This window comes from Periplaneta americana, chromosome 8 (assembly GCF_040183065.1).
Source record: "Periplaneta americana isolate PAMFEO1 chromosome 8, P.americana_PAMFEO1_priV1, whole genome shotgun sequence".
In the NCBI taxonomy this organism is placed as follows: domain Eukaryota; kingdom Metazoa; phylum Arthropoda; class Insecta; order Blattodea; family Blattidae; genus Periplaneta; species Periplaneta americana.
In genome coordinates, this window is record NC_091124.1 from 169566019 (window position 1) to 169590489 (window position 24471).

Sequence of the window (24471 nt, forward strand, 5' to 3'; positions counted from 1 at the left end):
ACCGCTGTGGTGTCGTGGTAGCGTCTTCTCTTCTGAACCCGTGGGCCGGGATCCGATTCCCCGCTTGAGACGAGTTACCTGGGTAAGGTTTTTTCGGCCTTTTTCCTCACTCTCATGGATGAATATCAGGTAACTTTATCAGGCATATGGAACCCCACTCATTCTCATCATTCCGGTTGTTTTACTTGGTTTTCAGATCGCGCTGCGACGACCCTCCGAAGCCACTGACTCTCTCGGCCGGCCTCCGTGGATATGTCAAGCATGGTAGCTGATGGCCAGCAGCGGAACCCACTCCCCTCCCGACGGGAGAGGGGGCTTACATCTCAGACCGTTGAGCATTAGGGCTTACACCTCAGACCGTTTGAGGGGGGAATGTGGGGGCTGTTGGCGTGGAATGGTACACGGATTTGGAAAGACGGCGGGACTGGTCGTTAGGTGTTAGCAGTTAGGTGGGGTCGGTGGGCTTGCAACTCATCCCCGGGGATCACAATAGACCTCAGGTCGCGGTGCACAGGGAGAGAGAGAGAGAAAAAAATAAAAAACAAGTACTCATATCTCGGAAGATATTAATTTTAGGACCATGTTTATTGGACTTTTTGTATTTTTGTGATGAATACTACCTCCTCTCAAAATACCGAATGCTTTTTAACACCCTGTATGTATATGAGGACGTACATATTAAACCAAAACGTTGCAAAATATCAAAGATTATCGTAGAGGCTCTGGAAATAAACGGTGCTGCTGTACGTTTGAGCGCCTCTGCTCCTGTATACTGTGTAGTCAGTTGAAAGTCTTGAGAGACGAACGGAAGCAAAATATTTGTTTAGGGAAAAGAAAAACCCCACGTTTTATAGTCTTAATTAATTTGTGGTGCGAGTCCTGCGCGTGCAGAGTAAAGCGCAGCAGTCTGTTGTCTCTGCTCGGGTCACCATGACAATGGCTGGTAGCTAGGGAGCTGTCCCCGTTCCTTGCAACACAGTCCTATATCGAGGAATTAAATCTCGCTTTGTGTACAGGAGATTGAAACCATGAAACGGGGTGATGGAACTTGATAGCGATATTGAAAAGCCAGTGGTGTGCAATCCAATCCGATCCGATCCGTGGCAGTATTAAGTCTGAATACAATACATCTATACTTTAGATAGTGGGAAGACGAAAAATTTAAACGAAAGCATAATAGATTTTATGCTCGACCATGCCGAAATGTAGTAATTATAAACCTGGTAGCAGACCTTTAATGCATATCATTAAAGTACACCTACTCATTAAAGGTCAGGTCTTTCAGCCAATGACGACTCAGGTTACAACTGTTCAGCCAATGACAGGTCAGCTTTCTACCGTTATAAAACCGCAAGTATCGATTATTCTCGGATATGCAATCGAAAGAGAATTAGCGAAAAGTCACGGAGGCTGGAAATCCAATACTGTCGCAGAAGGTTATGTTCTGTTACTATAATAATTAGCGTTAATTGTAAATAATATTCAAATAAATTCAATTTGTCATCTCGTTTTTCAATGTCTAATTCAATTTCAATGTTACCTCTGTAGGTTCTTATGGCCTAGCAAGGTCAATGTGAACATCTGTTCCTCGGAAAAAAATCAATACTTTCGCGTCTGCCAACATCTCACAACATACGGGACATTGGTCAAAGTCAGATACAAAGAAAATTAATAATATCAAGTTAGAAATGTGGTCGAGCATAAAAAGTCGTATGAAACTCGCCTATAATGGTAATTAAGAAGCTCGTATGAAAATTATGAAACTCGCTTGCGCTCGTTTCATAAATATCCGTACTCGCTTCTTAATTACCTTCATTATAGGCTCGTTGCATAATGTACTATTTAGTTGTGTGCACGAAATTATATATTATGAATAGCACACCTCTTACATACATAATATTTCCATTAAATAATGTGACTGAATTTTTCTCAAAGATAGGCTATTAGAGAAACTAGTAGACAGTTTGCCAGTAAACAGGTTTAGCTCAGGTAAACATTGTCACTCTTCTACTTTCACAGATCAAACGAGACTTCCGAAGGAAATAATGAGTATGTTTTCCCTAGATCGAGGATGGGAAGGTAGACTACTGTATTGCATAGTAGGCCTATAGGTAGATAACACAAGTTAAAGGGACGTCAAGATTAGATAATTAATATACAGCCGACTTCCATTTAGTATAATTCAGCACTTGGTAATGCAGTACATATTCATTCACTCACAGTATTCTGCCCAAGGGCAGGTCTTTCACTGCAAACCAGCATTCTCCAGTCTTTCCTATTTTCTGCCTTCCTCTTTGTCTCCTCATATGATCCATATATCTTAATGTCGTTTATCATCTGATATATTCTTCTGCCCTGTACTTTTCTCCCGTTCTCCATTCCTTCAAGTACATCTTTCAGTTTCTTCTCAACCAGTGATCTAGCAAATTTCTTTTGCTCTTCCTTATCAGTTTCAGCATAATTTTTTCGTCACCCACTCTTTCCAACACAGATTCATTTCTTATTCTGTCCGTCCACTTCACACATTCCATTCTTCTCCATACATTTCAAATACTTCTATTCACTTCACTTCGTCGTAATGGCCAAGTTTCTGCTCCATACAATGATACACTCCACACAAAGCACTTCACTAGTCTCTAGAAAAGCGAATCTTCATTTATAATGCGTACATTACGAAGAACTTTTACATAAATATCGTGCGATATTTTCGGCACTTGACAATTCCAGCTCTTATTGTAAGGTAAGCCAATTTGTAATATTATGCTTAAGTCTGATAATTTCATTCCCTCAAATTGATACAATTAATCGCTAGTAAGGGGCTGTTAGGCCTACTTGCCCGTAACACTTTTTAACAACAATGTCGCAACGCAATGTGTGCAGTTGTGTTATCTAGCTCAAGTATTTAGTACGAGTTGAATAGTAATAATATAATATAATATAATATAATATAATATAATATAATATAATATAATATAATATAATATAATATAATATAATATAATATAATATAATATAATATAATATATCATCATCATCATCATCTTCCTAACAAGTATTAGGCCAAGTGGCCTGTTACGGTCTCAAACTAGAATTTTCAGTCCATCTCTTCTTTGGACGGCCTAGAGATCTTTTGCCATATGGATGGTAATGAAGCAGTGCTTTTGGAATTCTTCATCGATTCATTCGTTCGAGATGACCCTTCCACTGAAGTTGATATTTGCTGATGAACTGCATAATGGGTTCTATTTGAAGTTCTTGCGTTAGGTCCTCATTTTTTTATGATCCCAGCGAGTATATCCAGCTGTTGCTCTCATCTCACTTGCTGTTATTCTACTGACATCTTTATTCCTCACAGTCCACGCTTCGCTACCATAGCTTAATACTGGCTGTGCTAAGGTTTTATACAAGCCTATTCTTGTGTGTCTTTGTACTAGTGAAGGTTTCATGATTTTATTAATGATCCCCATTGTTTTATTACATTTACATATTTTTTCAGCAATATCTACTTCATCATAAGGTGATAGTGTATAGCCAAGATAAGTGAAGGTATTTACTCTTTCTATTATTTTATTATTCAAACAGATTTTGCTTGGTACAGGGAATTTCCCACAAAATGACATGATTTTCGATTTTTCAATATTAATTTCCATGTTATATTTTTCACTGACCTTATTTAAATTGTGTACTGAATATTGTAAATCATCTTCAGTTGATGCCATGAGAACTAAATCATCAGCGAAAAGTAAAGCATCAAGCTGCAAATTTCGATTAATTGGAATAAATCCATGTCGTGTCTGTCGCCAATCTTGAATGATTCTATTTATATATATAATAATATAATATAATATAATGTAATATAATATAATATAATATAATATAATATAATATAATATAATATAATATAATATAATATAATATAATATAATATAATATAATATAATAATAAAAATTAATATTATCATTGTTATTAATATTATCATTCTTATTATTATCATCAATAATAATTGTCTTATTTTTTATACTTTGTTTATCTCATTTATTTTGACCTCCTGTTCACAATTTATTATGCTTTTTCCTCTCTTTCTCTTTTCATTATTTACTTTCATGTTGTTTTATGATCTAGATATTAATGTAATAACTATGTAAGCAATTGTATTTAATTAGAATTAGAGTCTGGCTAGGCGGAAGAGAAGGCCTACTTACCTTAGCTCTGCCAGATTAAATAAATAAATTATTATTAATTATTATGTTATATATTATGTGTGATTTCTACTTACTTGTTATTTACATTGCATTATCATTATATTATTCAGTTTTGTGTGTAAAATTGTAGTGCACTTTGTAAATATGTAGTGTTTTTTCTAACGCAGTTTTGCTCCTTAACTCTGCCAGGTTAAAGAAATCAGTATTATTATTATTATTATTATTATTATTATTATTATTATTATTATTATTATTATTAATAGTGTTGTGCTGATCCATTCATAATGGAAAAACGTTAAATTCGCTCAGAGATAAGAAATGCAATTAAGAAGTATGAGAGTGACATTTTATGTATTAACGAAGACAATATCGTGTGTAATGTATGTAAAATTGAAATAAAAACCAGAACAACTCAGGCTATAGAGAAACATTGCAACAGTACATCGCACAGGAAATACGTTGAAATGAAATCTGAGGAACCAGCATCATCATCATCAACATCATCATTTAGTTGTGCGGGTCTAACGACACGTATAACACGATGTTGAGTACAAATATTCCTCTAAAGAAATTGAGTGATCCCCATTTTAGAGGTTTTATTCAGAAATTCTCTCGATACAAAAACTGTTTAAGCGATAGGCGAAGACGATTCAGCTTCGACAAGTTACGAGAATATATCGTCGTTTACTGCAACGCTGGTAATTGCATCAATGATGACGAGGACTGAACCTTGTAAGGTATGTACTACAGTACTACGTTATTTTTCTTTTCCTTCTGACTGTACGGAGATACAGTAGCATGTTGACGTCGTCTATTTACGTTTAAAACCTGTTGAGCCAATGGTCTGAATGAAAAAAATGTAACATATAGTAAATGTGCACCTACATTCAACGATAAGTCATCCCGCATCCACTGTCTATCCATAAGAGATGTCTTTGCGTGGAAACAAAATTCCGTCCCCATATTACCTGGCGGGACATACCTGGCTCTTGGAAACTACCGCTTTATACTCACGTTACAAATATCAAGAAGGGAGTACAATTGCCCTACGTTATTACTACAAATTTCGAAAGCTATAGAACTAACTTACTGTAAGATAGCAGTGTTAGAGGCTTACATTATTATTTCGGCTAAAAATATCTGCATGTTGTACAAAGACTTTTAACATCCATCCCTAATAGGCTAAGTGGAGAAGGAATGAGACACGATGATTGAATTCACGCTGCTCGAGATAATGAAAACAGCTACAGTGAAGTTATGATGGAATGCAATTATAGGAGAAGCTGATGTAATAGTAGAGAATCTAATACTTGGAAGCTTTGTGTTTCATAAAGTTAATAGAATCTGTCGGCGAATTAACGTCGTCAATTAAATGAGTCACAGCTGAACCTCACATGCATGAATCATTAAACAAATAGGGAGAATTAAGTTGAGGACAATATCAAGACAGTTTACCTTAAAGTAATTGAAGTATGTATTATGGAACTCCAAAATTACAAAATTCAACGTTCTCATTGCACTAAATTTGTGTGCAGAATTACATACGAAGAATATGATGAAGGGTAACTTAAATGAAATTGATTTATAAAGTCTGTCATATTGGTAATTAACTTATTATAAAAATTACTACTGACTTTGATTTTCAATAACATTTAGATCTTTTTCGCAGAGTATAAACTACAATACTGGAATATACGTTGTTCTTTGTTAAACACCATTACTATTGTTTTCAATTATTAAAAAGTAGCAAAAACAACGTAAAGTCAAACAATTTTGGAAGAATATACAGGATGTTTCCGAGGTGGTGTTACAAACTTTCAGTGATGATGGCGAAGGGCACATGTATCAATTTGAGATAAGGAACCCTGGTCCGGAAATGACCGAGTCGAAAGTTACAAGCTAAAATAGTTGTGTGGTAATAAAATAATTTTATTCCTATGTACACCTTATTTATCTGTACTTATCCGTACATCTTACACATACTGTATTTAACTGACGTTTTTTATGTTGTCTACTTACAGTATTCCATTCAGTGCGTTGTCTGAGGGGTGGGGACAGGAAACTACACTAAAGCAATGCAGATAGCATAATGTGTAACGGACATGGTCGGTCCTGATATGCACGTCTGTAGACAGCAGTATATTTGTACAAGTTGCAGTGTCCAGTCGATCAGTCCTAGTGAAATGGAGGAGTGCACGAGAGCGGAATAAGCAGACCTGATTTTCGAATACGGATGAGGCAATGGGAAGAGTAGACAAGCTCACAGATTGTATCGGGTTAAGTACCCACGTAGGAGACATCCAGCTCATACCATTTTTCCACGACTGTTCCAAAATTTAAGGGAAGGAGGGCACGTGGTGCCAAATTACAATTCCATTTCCACACACAACTATTTTTGCTTATAACGTTCGATTCAGTCATATCCGGACCATGGTTCCTTATCTCAAATTGATACATGTGCCCTTCGCCATCATCCCTGAAAGTTTGTAACACCACCATGGAAACACCCTGTACAGAAGGGATTTTTTAGATTTGGAAACTTTCTTTTATTGGTTAGGAATTTTGTGTAAATCGAAGACATAATTTAAGTTTTTCCACGGTCGTGTCTAAATGTCGGTTTCTAGGTTACCAAAAGCGGGAGAGAAATGTAACATTTTCTCCCTTGGGAAATAATGTAGTACTTCTCCCAGTAAAGGAAAAAATATTACCTAACAATGAAACATATGATTCTTATGGCATAGATTTTATACTGATTTAGAATTTATGGAAGAATGAACAATCTATTCTATCAATCTCTTTTCAGTTATTAACATCGTAGAAGACTTGTATTCCTTCGCTCGTTTCGTGAAATACACTAACAAGACATTTTCTGAATACATTTGTACATTCTTCAAGTAACACCTTTCTTTAAAACGAGCGTATGCACTTTTATTTATAATCTGCTGGATGTTTTCGGCAGTAAACCAGAAACTGCCTGACTAGCAGCATACCGGTACGTTATTTCTTTTAGCTCGTCAAACTATCCATTTTGCATTGCACATACAAAAACTAACAATACAATCAATATAAACAGAAAAACTTTGCTATGACATTTCCCTTGCATCAGTGCATATTCCCTGAATGAAAATAGCTTCAACAAACTTCAATAAAGAGAAATAAAATAAATTGCCACAATTTAGTCGCGGCCTTGGAAAAAAGGTATATGCACCACGGGATCGATACACATTTTCCCCTCAGTGTATTTTTAACGCTCGGGATATATTCCTCGGGCTCCAATTATGTACCTCGCGGAAAATCATGTGTAATATACTATTTATCATTTTAAAATATAAACAGTAATGAATTCTCAAGCAGAGAACTCTAGAGCTTATTAAAAAGAGCTGTTGTTTAAATCCTTATCACGTAGTTTCTTGCGCAGTATATATTTAACAGGTAAAGCAATTATAGTAGATTTCCAGTGTTTATATAGCAGTCACTACAAGGTTATTGGTTTTATTTACTTGAAGTCTGTCACGTAGATTTAAATCGTCACTTTAGTTACGCAGAAAAGTGAACTACTGTACTTCTGTTGACTAAGCTATGTCAAATTAACAATCATGACTGTACATTAGCATTGTAACGGCAATTTATAGGATCTGAGGTACACAATCAACGATTTAAAGTAACTCAATTTTAAAAGACTCTACGAAGAAAAAGTATAATAAATAATGAGCGCATTGAAGAAGTTAATAACTTTAATTACCTTGGTTGTATTATATCATACATCTGATGCGGAAACAAAACTTCTTAAATTGCAACAGCTGGCGGAAACAGTTTTAATTAAACAATATCCTGGTGCCAACAAATGGATTTGTAAACACGTAGAACTCTCGAGAAGCGAATGGTGCGATGGCATTAAAATAGCTGGAACTGATGTTGCAGTACGTGCCCATTTAAGGCATTGCCACAACAAGGTTGAAACTCTTGCACACGTCCTGGGATCCCGTCTGCACGGCAAAGCTCTGCGAAACGCTAGACACCACAAGTACGATCAATTATAGCCACTGTCCTTAAAGATGCCGATTACAACACCTTTGAAGAAGTATATGGTCTCTCCGTCACTGGCAGTACACGACGCATAGATGTAATAGCTTTCAAGGAATCTACAAGATCTGGATTCATAATTGATCCCACTGTGCGTTTCGAAATGAATGAGGAAGTGGATAAGGAAAAAAAAAGAATATCGACAATCCTACCATTCCATATTACCTTCAAAAGTACCAGCTAGAAGAGCTTGAAGTAATCGGACTTCTGGTTGGAGCAAGAGGTACCGCTACTCTCATCATGAAAGATGTGTTTGATAGGCTTGGAATACCTACATCTATTATTCCGATTGTAACTTTAGCTGAATTGAAAAGATCAATTGCTCTCATGAAGCATCACCTATATTCGAAATGAAACCAAGGCTTTACTTTTTTTTGTAACACTTACCTCTCTAAAATTAGGTATATTTCCACTAATCTCAATGCAGCTATGTACTTGTAGGAGATTCATTGTCAAAACATTGTCACTGAACTTGTAAACATTTATATGGCTAAGTACTCTTTGTCCCTTGTGGCAGCTCACGAATAGTGAGAAGATTTCTAAATTAAGAACACTTGCCATATGGTCATTAATCTATAGATCTGAGATTTGGGCTTTAACTTAAAGAAAAAAAAACAGAAGCTGCAGCTGGTAGGTTACAGTTTACTCCACCATAAAATAACTACAGAAATTCCCGAAAAACTTAATATAAGTAAAACAACATTAATACACGAATATATAAATAGATATCATGGTCATATTTTCAGAATGGAACAAAATCGCATCCCACAAATTAAATATCAGTATATATCAAGAAGTCGGTCGACCTGGAAAAAATTTGAGTGATCAACTTTAAATTTCAATAACTTCTCTTAAATTACATATGGACACAGAACAGACGTTAGGGCCTAAGGCGTGTTGTTTATGATAATAATGTATTTTGAAATTTGAATGTAGAACAATAAAATAAATATTTCAAATAAAATAATTGTATTAAATTTTGTATTTAGCTTTCATTTAATTTACATGTAATTTATTTAATTAATCAAAGAAAATTAAACTTCAAAAGTCAAGAAGAAATTGTATGATTTTCTGGCTCAAAAACATGCACTGTGTTAAACAGAAGTAGAAATGGAAGAAATAAATGAGATTATTCTTTTTTGTCTTAATAATCTTATTAAACCTCTTCCTTTATACATCTTACAATCTACTGGTGTGTAGGGGAGCGAGTTCATGGTCCACTACCAGATTTTTCCACATTGCGGGTCTTCCATTCCCAATTAATGAATCGAACCAGGAAGCGTTTGGAAAAGTGTAAATTATGTTTTATTTAACAACTCTCGCAACTCCCGAGGTTATATCAGCGTCGCCGGTGCACCGAAATTTTGTCCCGCAGGAATTATTTTACGTGCTAGTAAATCTACTTACATGAGCCTGTCGCCAAGGACCTAGGCCGGGATCGAACCCGCAACCTCGGGCACAGAAGAGCAGCACTTTACCAAATGTGCCAGCCAGTTCGATGAAGCGTTTGGATGGGAAGTGAATACGCTACCCACAAAGCCCAGGCGGCGAAGAATGAGATCCTTACGACATTTAAAAGACTGTAATAGGTCTAAATAGTGAATTTCAAAAGCACATCACATCATCATCATCATCATCATCATCATCATCATCATCACATCATCCCAGAGGAAGAAGAGAATTGGGTCCTCCATTTAAAAGATTGAGGAACGTCTCTCAAGTCAGATCGAACCAGACACCATATCTAATTCAATATTAAGTGAGAAAAAATCACTTTGTAAACGTAATTCATTGTCGAGAGCCCTTTCTATTCTCAGCTCCTTCAAGTTAATTTCAATACGTTATAGAAGAAAATGATTGTGTATTTAGGTTGTCTCTGCCACTCATTCGACCATTCTCCATCATTCCTTCTATCCATATTGTAAGTGGAAAGGGGCATTAACTACTGTAGAATAAATTTAACAATCGTTATTGTGGGCTGTAATCTCGAATAGAAATGCACGATTCCTACATTTTGTTCATATCAAAAATTTAATTCGAGACTATAGCACAACAAAGTCACAAAATTACGCTTCAATGCTGTGAATAACGGTTTAAATCTACCTTCTAGTTCAGCCTAGTCATGTAAAATTGTAAATAATTTATTATCGAATTACAGTAACGAGATCACAGTAGACGCCGTGAAAGAGCGACCACTTCTCTGACAACTGAGTGAAGCGTGTAGTCTGAACATATATTCAGGCGTTAAAGTAAGTGGCAACTGTATTAACAATAGAACATACTGAAACATGCTGAAGTCCTTTTAAAAAAATTGCGGGTGATCTACAGAACAATTATATTGGAAAATAAATAACTAAAATGCAATTCAAGTAAAAATGCAAAAACAAAAGACAACTATTCGCTATTTATGAATTAAATAGACTATGTACTGTATATGAATGAATGAATGAATTTAGCCTATAACATCCCTTGAGGGCTAAGGCCTCCCACCGGCAGGTGGGGTAACTTTACGAGCACACACTTAGCGGGTGCCGGCACTCACTCAAGTCCCTACAGTCTCGGCTGCGCGGAACGAGGAAACCGGGGCAAATTGAACACTGCGCTTGCCGCCATGATGATGGAGAGCAGACGCATAATAGCATTACGTAAATCACACAATTTAACGCTGTGATGATCTAAAATTGACAGATTATGTCCATTTTCGACGTTTAACGTAAAATTAGGACGAAATAAATATATTCAAAGTTTCATTGATATGGGTCAAAGCATTAAAGAAAAGAAAATACGTACGCAGCAATTGATAGAAAACATGCTCATACATTCATAAATTGGCCTACACATTACACATTATAGAATGTATAATTTTACGTTAATCAGCATATTGTTAGGTTTCAGAGAATCGAAAATTATATTAACATACATTACTCTTAGATCACAAGACGTAAATACATGCACCTTGATTACACAAGTTCTTATTATAATCAAATTCTTAAGTGAAATAAATATGTGATAATCAGTATAGACCTGTTGTTAAGTTTTAGTGAATCGAAAATTATATTACCGGTACTTTTAAACCACAGAACATAAGTAATCACGCAAAATATAATGCGCAAAGGTAGCAAAATTACATTGCATTTATAAGTCATTCTTCAATTAATAAGGGGAATGCTATCAACTATAAAAAGTAACCTACCGGTACCTAATACATTGCAATTAATAGGTAACATGAAGACCTAAAAACTAAACATAATCACATTATGTAAAACAACATACTTTTTATGAGTGGATTTTTTACATAATCTATTGTTATTTTATATATATATATATCATTGCTTGCGGAATTATAATACGTAATTTTATGCACATATGTTATATCGATAAGATGGCATTCCTTGCTTTTTTAATAATACATATCCGGCAAAATATAAACGGGTTATTCGTATGTGAACTATATGCATTTATAACCCCCCCCCCCCGTTGAAAAATAATGCACTAGGAATATCTTCAAAAACAAAACAACAACAAAAATTGCTGTACAAATGACAGCATAGACCTCTCACAAATATAAAGTAATTTTAATGGCCTGCGGGTGGCGTCTCAACCTACAAAAAACAACCTCTATTAAGTTGAAAAATCTGCTACAATGTAATGTTAAATGTTTAAATATTTATACACTTAATTAGGTAGATCATGTTTATTTGCTGTTAAACGCCAAAAGATGGTTGAGAGGAAAATAACTTTTCTCTCCCTCCCCCCTCCTAGAATCCCATTAGTGATATTTAGTTCCCACAGGAAATTATGTATTCATTTCCTTACATCTGAAACATAGCATGTTTTCCAACAAGCTCAAACCCACGGCTGGCTAATTTATTAGTCTAGTTAGGTCTATACATATTGATTATGAACCCTGAATCATAAGTTCACAAAGTAGGCTTAGCTATTATAGCCATTTATTTATTTATTTATTTATTTATTTATTTATTTATTTATTTATTTATTTATTTATTTATTTATTTATTTATTTATTTATTTATCCACCTATAGATTTTGAATCGGTTTTTATTATCTTGCAGATAAATTAATTTACATAATAAAACAAAAAGTTATCTTTCCACTAATTATTATTGTGTTTAATAACTGATGTGTAAGTCTAAATAATTCACTCAGTGGGATTTCTTTACAGTCTGATATACTTGTACTAACAATTTAAGTATTCTTTAGTGTCGTAAACTACTGATTGATTTTTAATGATATTGATAGTGTAACAACAGAGATAATATATCGTACCTCTTGCAAATGGATTGGAAAATTAAACAGGGATGGTACAGCATCATCTTTCAAAATTCTATTGCCATTACTTTTCCAAAAATCCGTGTCTTTAAAATGAGCCGAACACAATTTTACGTTAGGTGAAGGCACAAATTTATCTCTTTTAATAGCAACAAGCCACTTTGCAAGTAGCTCGGGCTTCGTGTTTACCGCTGTTTGTACCTATTTAATGGCGGCGTAAACATGCGCAGACTGGTTTCAATTTTGGACAGCACACCAGCGCTCCGTGTGAGTCTAGTATACTATTATAACGTCTTTGCACTCACTAGGCCAGCTATTCCTAGAGAGTGTTTGTTGCTCTGGGGTATTTCACAGGTTTGTTGCTATTCCAACTGCAGTGTATTCACTGAACATTTTGTGTGTGATTGGTACGTCTTCTTTCCACTTCATTTCTGCACTTGCACTTGCACCTATATTGCACTTTCACTGATCACTGTAGATTCTGTTATTGCGTCTGTATTTGCAGCTCGCTTCGGTTGTGGCGCTTCCTCTGTATTTCTGCGTTTACATTTATGCTGTGCTTCTCCTATCGCTGTCGTCCCGGTGCCTGTTTCCACTCTCCTCTGTTCCTTGCTAGTCTCGTCCATTGGTGACCAGCTCGTTTGACGAATGAGTCCGCCCATCTGGTCTTCTGCCTCCCGACGCGCCTTTTGCCGGTCCTGGGGTCCCACATGGTTGCTCTGTATGTCCATTTGGTACTCTACATCCTCGCCACGTGGCCTCCCCATTGCCATTTGAGCCCTTCTGCCATGTCGATCGCGTCCTTCAAACCTATGGTTCTACGTGTGTCTTCGTTCCGGATCTTGCCCTTAGAGATACTCGCAATATCATCCTCTCCAATTTTCTCTGGCATACTTGGATCATGTGCTTTGTCTTCCCGTTTAATGACCAGGTTTGACTGCCGTATGTCAGTACCGGTAACACACATTTTTCTAGCACTTCCGCTACTGTACTCGTTTTCAGGGTTGCGTCTTTCAGAATGAAGTTGAGGCTCCAGGATTTCTTCCAGGCTTGTCCAATTCTTCTTTTCACCTCTTTCTCTATGTTGTAGTGGAATGCTAGGTTTTGTCCCAGGTAAACATATTCCGGTACATATTCTATTGGTGTCCCGTTGATGTTTATTGGTAATTCTGTGACGTTGGTCATTACTTGTGTCTTTTTGGGGTTCATTTGCAGGCCCGCTTTCGCGCTCGTTTTTTCCAGGTCTATTAACATTTGTTCTAACTTCTCCGCCGACCTTGCCACCAGCACGATGTCGTCCGTGAAGCGTAGGTGGGTGAGGTTACAGTATATGAGTGATGCCTTATTGGTGTCACTTATGAGGTCAAACCTGTCTTCGGACAGTTGACTAAACAAGCCAAATAAGTGTAAAAATAACGTAACAAAGGGCTACACATGCTCTTGAACAGTAATATGTTACACACGGACACATGTAGCTCATTGCGTAGGACCCAATTTTGGTTATGAAATCAACAATAACGGATATTATACTGTATTAAGTTCAAATAACATTCATTTTGTCGTATTTTGTTTTATTTTCGAGTTAAAACCAATTGCCTTCAAGGTTATGAACACAGAAGATGTGAGGTAGTCTTTTCCAGCATGCCCACGGAAGCCAATAAATTTTTTCCCATTGATATAATCCTTTTTTTTTTCTGGTTATTATATGCTTATTTAAGTTCTGTTAACTCTCGCTAAGTGGTTTTATTATTTTATTTTATCAGTCTTAATATTTATTTTATTATTGTTAATAAATTTGTTTTATTATTATTAAGTAATAATTAATTAATTTGTATTACTATCTTTGTGTCATCTCCGTCACGGTTATTCTATTATTATTATTATTATTATTATTATTATTATTATTATTATTATTATTATTATCATTATTACTATTATTTCTACATCAACATTATTACTGATCTCTGTAAAATTTATGTACACTCTACTGGACTGTACCCGAGCACGAGCATATGCTCATTTCGGGTATTATTCATATGTACCATTTCAAATGTAAATTGTGAATAAATGTGAATTTGAATTTTGAAACGTCAGATAATGCGTTGAATTCGTTGAATTCAATATTACCGATGGATGTACTTTAGGCGACATCTTCAAAATGCCCTAACAGACAATAATCCAGTGGATTCAAGATCGCGAAGCGAACAGCCTCCTCTACGCCTTAGTTATTTGTTAGAAAATCTATCAATTGCTACTTAAATTCAGTGTAGGCTATGAGAAAACTGCGACATGTGTTGCTCTTGTCAAAAGAACGAACTGTAATAATAGCAGATCGATGCCAGACAGCGTATACATAATATTCAACAAGGTCCTGCCCATTACTTATCGACCGTTGTTTATGAACGGCTAAATGCATTTGGTTTTAATAACTAAGTTTTTCAACAGATTGGATTGAACAAAACTTTGGCTACAAAATTTAAAATCAAGCAAAACCAGTCATAGCGCTAGACTATATAGACTTATTTTAAAGTACTAAATGCATTATTAAAAATCGGATCTCATATTATACTCGTATATATCGATATGATCAGAGAATGGAAAACTGGGGTGTATGTAGGTAAGTTGTCTGAGCGGATGACCAATTAGTTTTATGGGATGGTAACGACTCAGAAATATAGCTTCCATATATGTAATATACAGGGATTTCATTTCAAAACTACCCCGTAAAATGGGGCTACTTTGATACCGCGAGGTGACTTTGATCATTTACATTTAATTTGAAAAATCCCGCCTTAACGAACAAATGAAGGTTCTCAGAAAGTTGCTTCTTTGCATGTTAGTCTTAACAATGGTATCGGAACATAGTCTGCAAAAATTATATCAACAACTGTTTCCATTCTTCGTGCAGCAGTCATTGTCGTTAGATGTTATTTCCTGCATATTGTGAATTCACGTATAAAATGTGAGTACCCTTATTAAACTATTTAAATATTTATTCTGTCGCATATACTATTATTTTAAATGGTAATTGATCTATGATTAGCATTAATGAAATTAGTTTTCAATTGTAAAGTACGTATTCAATAACAGTTTTTAGTTATTGGAGTGAGTTTGATCAGTTTCATTTCTTTATCAATTTTAGATTGAAGAAATGGGTAGACGTACAAAAGGAAGCCAGGATCTAGAAACTACAAACACTATTCAGATGTGAATCTTGAGGAAGCTCTTACTAAAGTAGCAACCGGCAAACTTTCAATTCGGGCAGCTTCAAACCAGTACAATATAAGTTTCGGTACACTTTATAACAAATTCAAAGGCCTTCATACAAAGAAACCCGGTGGACAAACTGTACTTTCAGAGTTAGAGGAAAAATGCAATATACGTGAAATTGTAAAATGCGGCGATTGGGGTTTTCCCATTAGTATGTTGGATCTGCGTATGTTCATCAAACATTATTTGGACACTAAAGGGCGAACATGCACTTCTTTGAAAAACAATTTACCAGGAAAAGATCTAGTTTACTCAATGCAAAAGAGACACAAATCTGAAGCATCACAAAGACTTTGTGCTAACATTAAACGAACCAGGGCTTGTCTGTCACACGCAACAATACGCGATTGTTTCAAGAATTTGGCCTCAACAAATGCTGATGTGTCTCCTTCCAATATTTATAATTTTGACGAAACAAATTTAAGTGACGATCCCGGTAAAAGTCGTTTCATTTTCAGAAGAGGTGTGAAATACCCAGAGAGGGTAGTAAACTTCTCAAAGTCTGCCACATCTATTATGATGTGCGGCTCTGCAGATGGGACATTGTTGCCACCGTACATTGTGCATAAAAGTGAATGTATGTGGGATACCTGGTGTCAAAATGGACCAAAAGGAGCACCATGTTGTACCAAGCAATGTTGTTCTCAAGGTTCTCGCTATGCACGAACTAAACATGGTTGGTTTGATGCTCAAACATTCCAAGATTGGTTCCAACTTACATTTCTGCCTCATGCTAAAAGATTACCTGGTCGCAAAGTGGTCATTGGGGCTAATTTGTCTTCACACATCAACATCAGTGTCATTAAGTTATGTCAGGAAAACAGTATTTCTTTTATGTGTTTACCACCGAATGCCACACACTTATGTCAACCCCTTGATGTGTGCTTTTTTCGTGCTATGAAAGGAGTGTGGAGAAAGCAACTATTGGAATGGAAACAAAAATATCCAAGATGTGGAATACTGCCAAAAGAAAAATTTCCTACTCTTCTGAGAAACACACTTATAGATTTGAACGGACCTTCTGGCAATAAGATACGTGAAAATTTGATCAGCGGTTTTCGTGCTACAGGAATTTTCCCACTACATGAAGATAAAGTCCTTTCAAAGTTACCGGAAGCCCAAGAGGAATCAACATTGGGGCAACAAGTGAATGATACTCTCACACAATTTCTTCAGTTTCAAAGGACTGCGTTGGAGCCAGCAATAAGAAGAAAGCGAAATCGTCTGAATGTAAAGCCTGGACGAAGTATTACTGCACCACACGAATCGTCAAGTGACTCTGATGTAGATACTCCACCTGACGAAACCAGTACTTCCGATGATTCAGCTGAAAGTTCATCGGAAGGAAACGACGAAACCCCTGAAACAATGAGTGGGAAGAATGGAAATGAAATTGAAGTTGGAAATTTTGTATTGGTAAACTTTTGTTTCAGCTCTAAGAAAAGTCAGGTTTATAGATACGTTTGTAAAGTCCTGCAGATAAACAGTTCTACACGTGAGGTAAAAGTAATGGGCCTCAAATCGATTGAAAATAAGTGTGCCTTCAAACCAGTTAAAGACGATGTGTCCACTGTCAGTGTGATACACATCATAAAAGTACTTCCAGATCCAGATTTGAATGCAGCAGATGATGGGGATGTGTACACTTTTCAACAGAATGTTGATATAAAGGAATTTTGTTAATCTGTGTTACATGCAATAAGAAAATACTTATACTTTGTAATGCTTTTGTATGGAACTACTGTAGGCCCTTTAGATGTTGTGTATTGATTTAAAAAAAAATATTTTTGATTGTATGATGTGTTTGAAATAAATTAAACAGTTGATCAAAGTCACCCCCTCAAAAAAAAAATTTCAAAGGTGAATATAAGAAAAATTTAAAAAAAAATCAAACTTTTTTTCCACAGAATCGTTAGTTTGAGGGTCGTCTTTCATAATTGCTAATAAACTTACGGCCGATCGAAGTCACCCCACTCTGAGTATGTCTTTGATCAGTGAATTTTTCGGTATTTTGGTTATCTGAAATGCATACGAATTAAATGTAGGGCACATGATAGATAGCTGCCCCAACGCAATATACAGGGCGTTTTTAAGTTAAAAAAATGAATATTTTTTTAAATTACTTTATGTTGAAAATTAAAAGTGATCAATCTCGCCCCATTTTACGCCCAGTCTAAATAACTAATCATTTACATTTCATTCAATTTAAACAAAAGACATGCGATTTAGATATTGAGGGGGAAGTCTGACACCAGGCTTACTTGCATTTTATATTTTACCTCCCTCTCCCCAGCCACCCTCACTTTGGAATTTCAAATAGCAGCTCTATAATTTTATACTTACTATATATGAAAGTGCATTCAATTGTTTATAGACTTCAATCATTTATTTGACATCTTTTGTTTTATATCGTTGCCTGGCAACCTGGATTGTTGTTACTGTTGATTAGAGCTGAAGCTACAAATACCATTGAACATATCTTGTAATACTTGTGTTCGTGTATGATTATGATTTACGTAGAATGTACAGTAGTGGCAAAAAAAACCGGACCGACCCTTGTTGCTGATACAAAAGAATCCTGTGCTGTGTATTGTGTCAAACTGTGGTAATTTCAATATGGATAGTGAAGCCAGAGGTATGCACTGCTATTTAGTGTAAAAATACGCAGTTATCTTTGCCGAATAGAGGTAGAAATGTAATATTGATTCCAGATGAAAATAAAACTCTCAAATTTTTTCATCTGTAAGTTTGAGGCACTGAAGGAAACAAAAGACGGTAAGAATCGAACAAATGCAATAAATTTAATTGTTACAATTAATTATGCTACGGTAGAGCTCTGTGTACTTTGAATAGTTGGTAAAAGTATTGAATAAACAATACTACAAAGATAAAGTATTACCCTGCCGTCAAAAGGTATGATAGGGTCGATTTTCTGTTTGGTGAGGTGATACACAGTAAACACTCCATATAAATCATTAACACTCTCTGTCAAGATTTATTAAGAACACTCTAGGAAAAATAGCAATGAACCAAGGTCTCCAGTAAAGTACAATCAATGATAATTCCTCACTCCTTCGACACTGGCTGCCTACTAGAATTCACTGAACTGGCATTCGCCATTACACAAACTAGTAATGCCATCTGTCCTCACAGTTTGTAATTATTAGCAGCTCGATAGACAAGTCCCAACTTGTCTGATGTTTCACAACCAAACACAACCAAAGTAAAGCCCTTGACGAATGCCAGCTAATTATTTCACACTCTATCTGTAATCAAACTCTTTCTATGAATCATAAGTTTAACCTTACTAATATGTTAAAACCTGTTTTCTTTCTGTCTCGAAACCCACTCAACAATAGGTTCAATTCGACACTCATACCTTCATAAACACACTACATACAACACCGCAGCTCGGCTACGCTCCTGCCTGTAGAAAGTCACGAACCCCGTTCGATCCCAGACTACATCAGTCCACGTCCTTTCCGGAATGGGTCACCCGCGATCCCATTGCGAATAGCCACAACACCAACGCACAGCTTTCCCAGCTGTCGTCCAACCTTCCTCAACGAGTCGTTCCACTAGACTAAACTTCAAATCGAAATTCTCCCCGAAAGTAAAGCTGAGTGCTAATGCTCCCCCAAAATAACCAATCACAGACCAATCCCAAGTTATGTGATCACTAAAGTTCGCTCCTTATACGTGAGGAATAATAGAGCCATAATGGAAGAAACGAAACGAGCTATCTAAAGGAGAAAGAAAGACTAAAAATGGAGGAGAAGTAAAGCCATCTATGAACAGATGAGGTAAACTAATACTAAAAAGGAAATAATAAGAATAGAAAAGAAAGAAGGAAAGAAAGGAAAAGAAAAGAAATGAACCACGTGTGCCGAAACAAAATGATGGATATGTTTTTTGACTAGAAAAATTTGAATCCGTGACTCTGAAATCAGCTACACGCACGCGCAGTCCATCGGCGATCAGCATCCAACAGGGAAGCAAGGAGTTGAACTGTGTTGTCCTCCACGCGGGGTCGTCCTGTACGGAGGTTGTCCTGAACGACATCCCTGCCTTCCCGGGACACTTTAACCCATCGTTCCACTTTGGGATATGGCAACACTGCATCGGCACATGCTTCACGCAGTCCTTGAAAACATTCTAGTGCACTTCGACCTCGTGTCACTTCAATTTTGATCCAGGAACGTTGCTCTAGTTTTCAAAACATGGTCTTAGGGCGCTCGTACTATCCCTATGAAAGTCAACGTTCTACACACTGCAGTAGATTGACAGAGTACTGTCGCCGCTGGCTGCACAAACTCGTCTAACAGTCCTTGTTCATGTCTGCAGAGCTGGCAGCTCTCGAAAGCACCATTGTCACGTGACAGCAGTGTTGCCATAAGTTTTTATCCAACCTATATAAGTTGTAACATCAATGTACTCACCTAATGATAAGTAAAGATGAATATATTAAATATAAATTTGTTCTCTGTTTTTATTGCCTACATTCTTACAACTTTCATTCATAATATCTCAAGAAAAATCATAAAAAGCTATAGAAAAATTGATACGCTAGATGGCAATACTGCGTGTTGTGGTCTCTGCTAACTGGACGTAGACCCCACTCACATCTCACTGGCTGTTTGAACGAGCGGGCGAGTGGGACTCGAAACTATCCAGTTCATTTTAACGCCCCTGTATGAGCTGCGTTTGGGTTGGGTACCAATGTTTTATTTGATCGAGCGCAGTCCATTTGAAAACTAGACCTATTCGTGTCCAAAGTGGAGAATGAGCTAAATCAGTGTCCCGTACTCGCTCATTGCACATCTCTATGCAGCACAATGACTGTTATAAGCAATTCAATTGCTCGAAGGGACATTGCAACATACCAACATTATACATATATCGAAAAAATAATGTATACTTGACTTAGATTTTGAAGAAGACGGTTTTTATTCATTCCTATATTTCCTATGTAAAGAGAAATGTTCCGCGTGTTTCTTCTTAGCACAGTGTTCCTGAACTACTATTCGTTTTATAGGTTAAATGTCCACATTACATAATTTCCAGTGAACTTTCTCCATTTCTTAGGCAATTCTTTAAGTATTGCATTCAACTGCTTGCGATTAGAGGACTTAATTTCTGTCACGTTGAAAACCGTTCATTAAACTTTACAACTCCACTGCGAAAGTCAGTACGTAATGAAACTGCTTCTGTACTGTGGGTATTATTGTAATGTAGTGACGAGTCATCCAGCCATAGTTAGGGATATACTGTGAGTTGTATGCTAGTGCAATAGATCGATATGTCTGGCTGAATTCAACCTGAAAACAATGTTTTGATACCAAGTTCCTAATACTGACGACAAATCACCCGCTATTCGAAATATTTTGACAATAAAAAGTAAACACAATAATAAATTCAAGCCATCACTATCTTTGATGCATCTATTCCTTGTAAATTATATCCTCTCTCTGTTTTATAATTCAGTAATACTACTATACAGGGTGTTTCAAGAATACGGGACATAATTTCAGGTATGTATTTCCCACAATCAAAATAGTTCATTACAACATGTGTCCGGAAATGATTTATTTCCGAGTTATGGTCTTCACAACATTGAAATTCACCGGACTGCGCCACCGAGGCCGACTTTGATCTTCTTTTTTTATTTTTTATTTTATTGGGTTATTTTACGACGCTGTATCAACATCTAGGTTATTTAGCGTCTGAATGGTATGAAGGTGATAATGCCGGTGAAATGAGTCCGGGGTCCAGCGCCGAAAGTTACCCAGCATTAGCTCGTATTGGGTTGAGGGAAAACCTCGGAAAAAACCTCAACCAGGTAACTTGCCCCGACCGGGATTCGAACCCGGGCCACATGGTTTCGCAGCCAGACGCGCTGACCGTCACTCCACAGGTGTGGACTTGATCTTCTCTGAAATATATTTATACAGAATGAAGGATCGTCAATATTTATAATCACACTTCATTTCTATCTATTACCTTGTGTTCCTACCGTATTTGACTCTGAATTTATAATGTCCAAGATGATAGCATTATTTCATTTTTTTTTTTTTTGCACATTAGCCTATACAGGTACAGGATACTATTTGAACTCCACAGTTATAAACTGCTTCAGAGGATAAGTGTAAGTTAAAAAGCGAAATTCCCTGAGTCGCTCTTTACCTCTATGTATACAGCTTGTTAGTTGGATGGAGGTCGTGCAGACAGAGTTTATGAGTGGACGGACAGGTGACTGTCCTGCAAGCTTGTTCTTGGCAGGAAACAGGAATAAGGACAACACTTCCGTCTGGCGTGATGAGGGATTCCCTGGCTACGAGCCAAGCGGCACAATCCTGTGGAATTTAACGCACTTGGCTCCAGCGATAATGGGCGCGATCTATCAGGGTAGCCATATCAGAATCTCTAAAATACTGCCGACACCATCTCTATGCAGACGACCTTCAAATATACATAAAATTCCACACTGACGAAATAAATGATGCAAAAACTAAAATTAATGACGATCTGGACTCAATCTGGACATGGACACGGAAATTCCGACTTAAACTAAATCCAGAAAAATCACAGTCAATCATTGTGGGCCATTCACGTTTGTTAAGCACTATTACCATACCAAATTTGTCCCCGATTAAAATACACGGCACCGAAATTCCGTTCAGTGAATCAGCAAAGAATCTAGGTATTTATATGGATAAAAGTTTAAATTGGAACATTCAAGTTGCAGAAACCTGCAAAAAGGTATTCTCAATCCACTCGTTTAGACGATTGAAGAATTTTCTACCCTTTTTCATGAAAAAAAAAATGCTAGTGCAAACACTCGTGATGCCCCACTTCGATTACTGTGATATTCTGCTTACTGACCTAAGCGTTACTTCGGCGCAGAGACTACAACGTGTTCATAATATGTGCGTCCGTTTCGTCTGCAATATTCGCCGGGCTGATCACGTAACACCATCCCTCGAAATGTTGTCCTGGCTCCGTCTAGAAGATCGTAGGAAAATTCACTGTCTTTCCCTTCTCTTTCACATATTGCATTTCTCCACTCCTGTCTATCTTGCATCTCGTTTTCAAAATTTATCCACCCATCATAACCTAGACACACGATCACAACACTCCTCAATATTATCCATCCCCTCCCACCGAACATCTTCATATTCATCTTCTTTCACTGTGGCTGTTCCTCGACTTTGGAATTCCCTACCGAGTAATGTCAGGGACTGTCAGACATCAAATCAATTTAAGAATAGGCTAACGAGATATTTTTCTAACAATTATTGTCAACAATAAAAGCGTTTCAGGTTTCTCAATGTTTAATGGTTATATATATCACAGATAAATATCTAAATTATCTCATTATTATTATTACTATTATTATTATTATTATTATTATCCTACTAATATTATTATTATTATTATTATTATTATTATTATTATTATCATCATTATTATTATAACTATTTCTTACCAGTGTTTATTATTGTCACACTAACATTAGTTATCCAATTTTCATTATTTACTTTCATGTTGTTTTATGATCTAGATATTAATGTAATAACTATGTAAGCAAATGTATTTAATTAGAATTACAGTCTGGCTGGGCGGAAGAGAAGGCCTACTGGCCTTAGCTCTGCCAGATTAAATAAATAAATTATTATTATTATTATTATTATTACTAGTTAATTTAAAAGCTATACTGCGTATCCGATAAGCTGTCTTATTAAGTTAAACACAAGGGTCCGTCTATGCTCATCTAATTAGGAACAATTAACTCATCCATTCATTCATTCATTCATTCATTCATTCATTCATTCATTCATTCATTCATTCATTCATTCATTCATTCATTTTTTTCCATAGATCTTACATGAGCAATGAAGCTTTAAAATGTGGAACAAGTCAAAATTGTACAATATTACAATTACAATTTGTACAAAATTTTATAGTTTTACAATTTAGTAATTTTCTACAATTTTTACAATTTTGTGCAATTTTTTACAATATTTTGGCGAGATGTAGTGAGATGATTCGCCAAAATATTACCCGGCATTTGCCTTTTGGTTGGGGAAAACTTCGGAAAAACCCAACCTGGTAATCAAATCAAAGGGGGGTTATTTGTACACAGGGTACTAGTTATCCATACGGAACACAAAACGGATTGCAATAGAAATATATTTATTATTATAGCCTATAGTGTGATCATAATCAACTTCATTATAAACAATACAGCTTATATTTTAGCCTAAGTGCGTCTTTAAGGTCTGTGATATTGAAGCTGAATCATTCATCTTGTCAGTAGTTCAAACCATTATACAGAATTCTATCAATGTCCATTCTTGTTATTCCGGTAATAATACACTAGATATATTATATTTTATTACGATGTACCGAAGTACATATGATATTTGAGTGCAGAAATTTTGCGTCATCATATGATGATGGAAGAGTGGAACAAAGAAAAATTCTCCTGGTTTTCATCTCTACGTGCTGACGCTCTATCCACTAAGCCACGCCAGATTCCTATCCCGATGTCGGATCGAATCCTCTCAGTTTAAGTTCCACCTCTTGGGTTCCCTCTAGTGGCCTACCCTCATGCACTGCGTCATA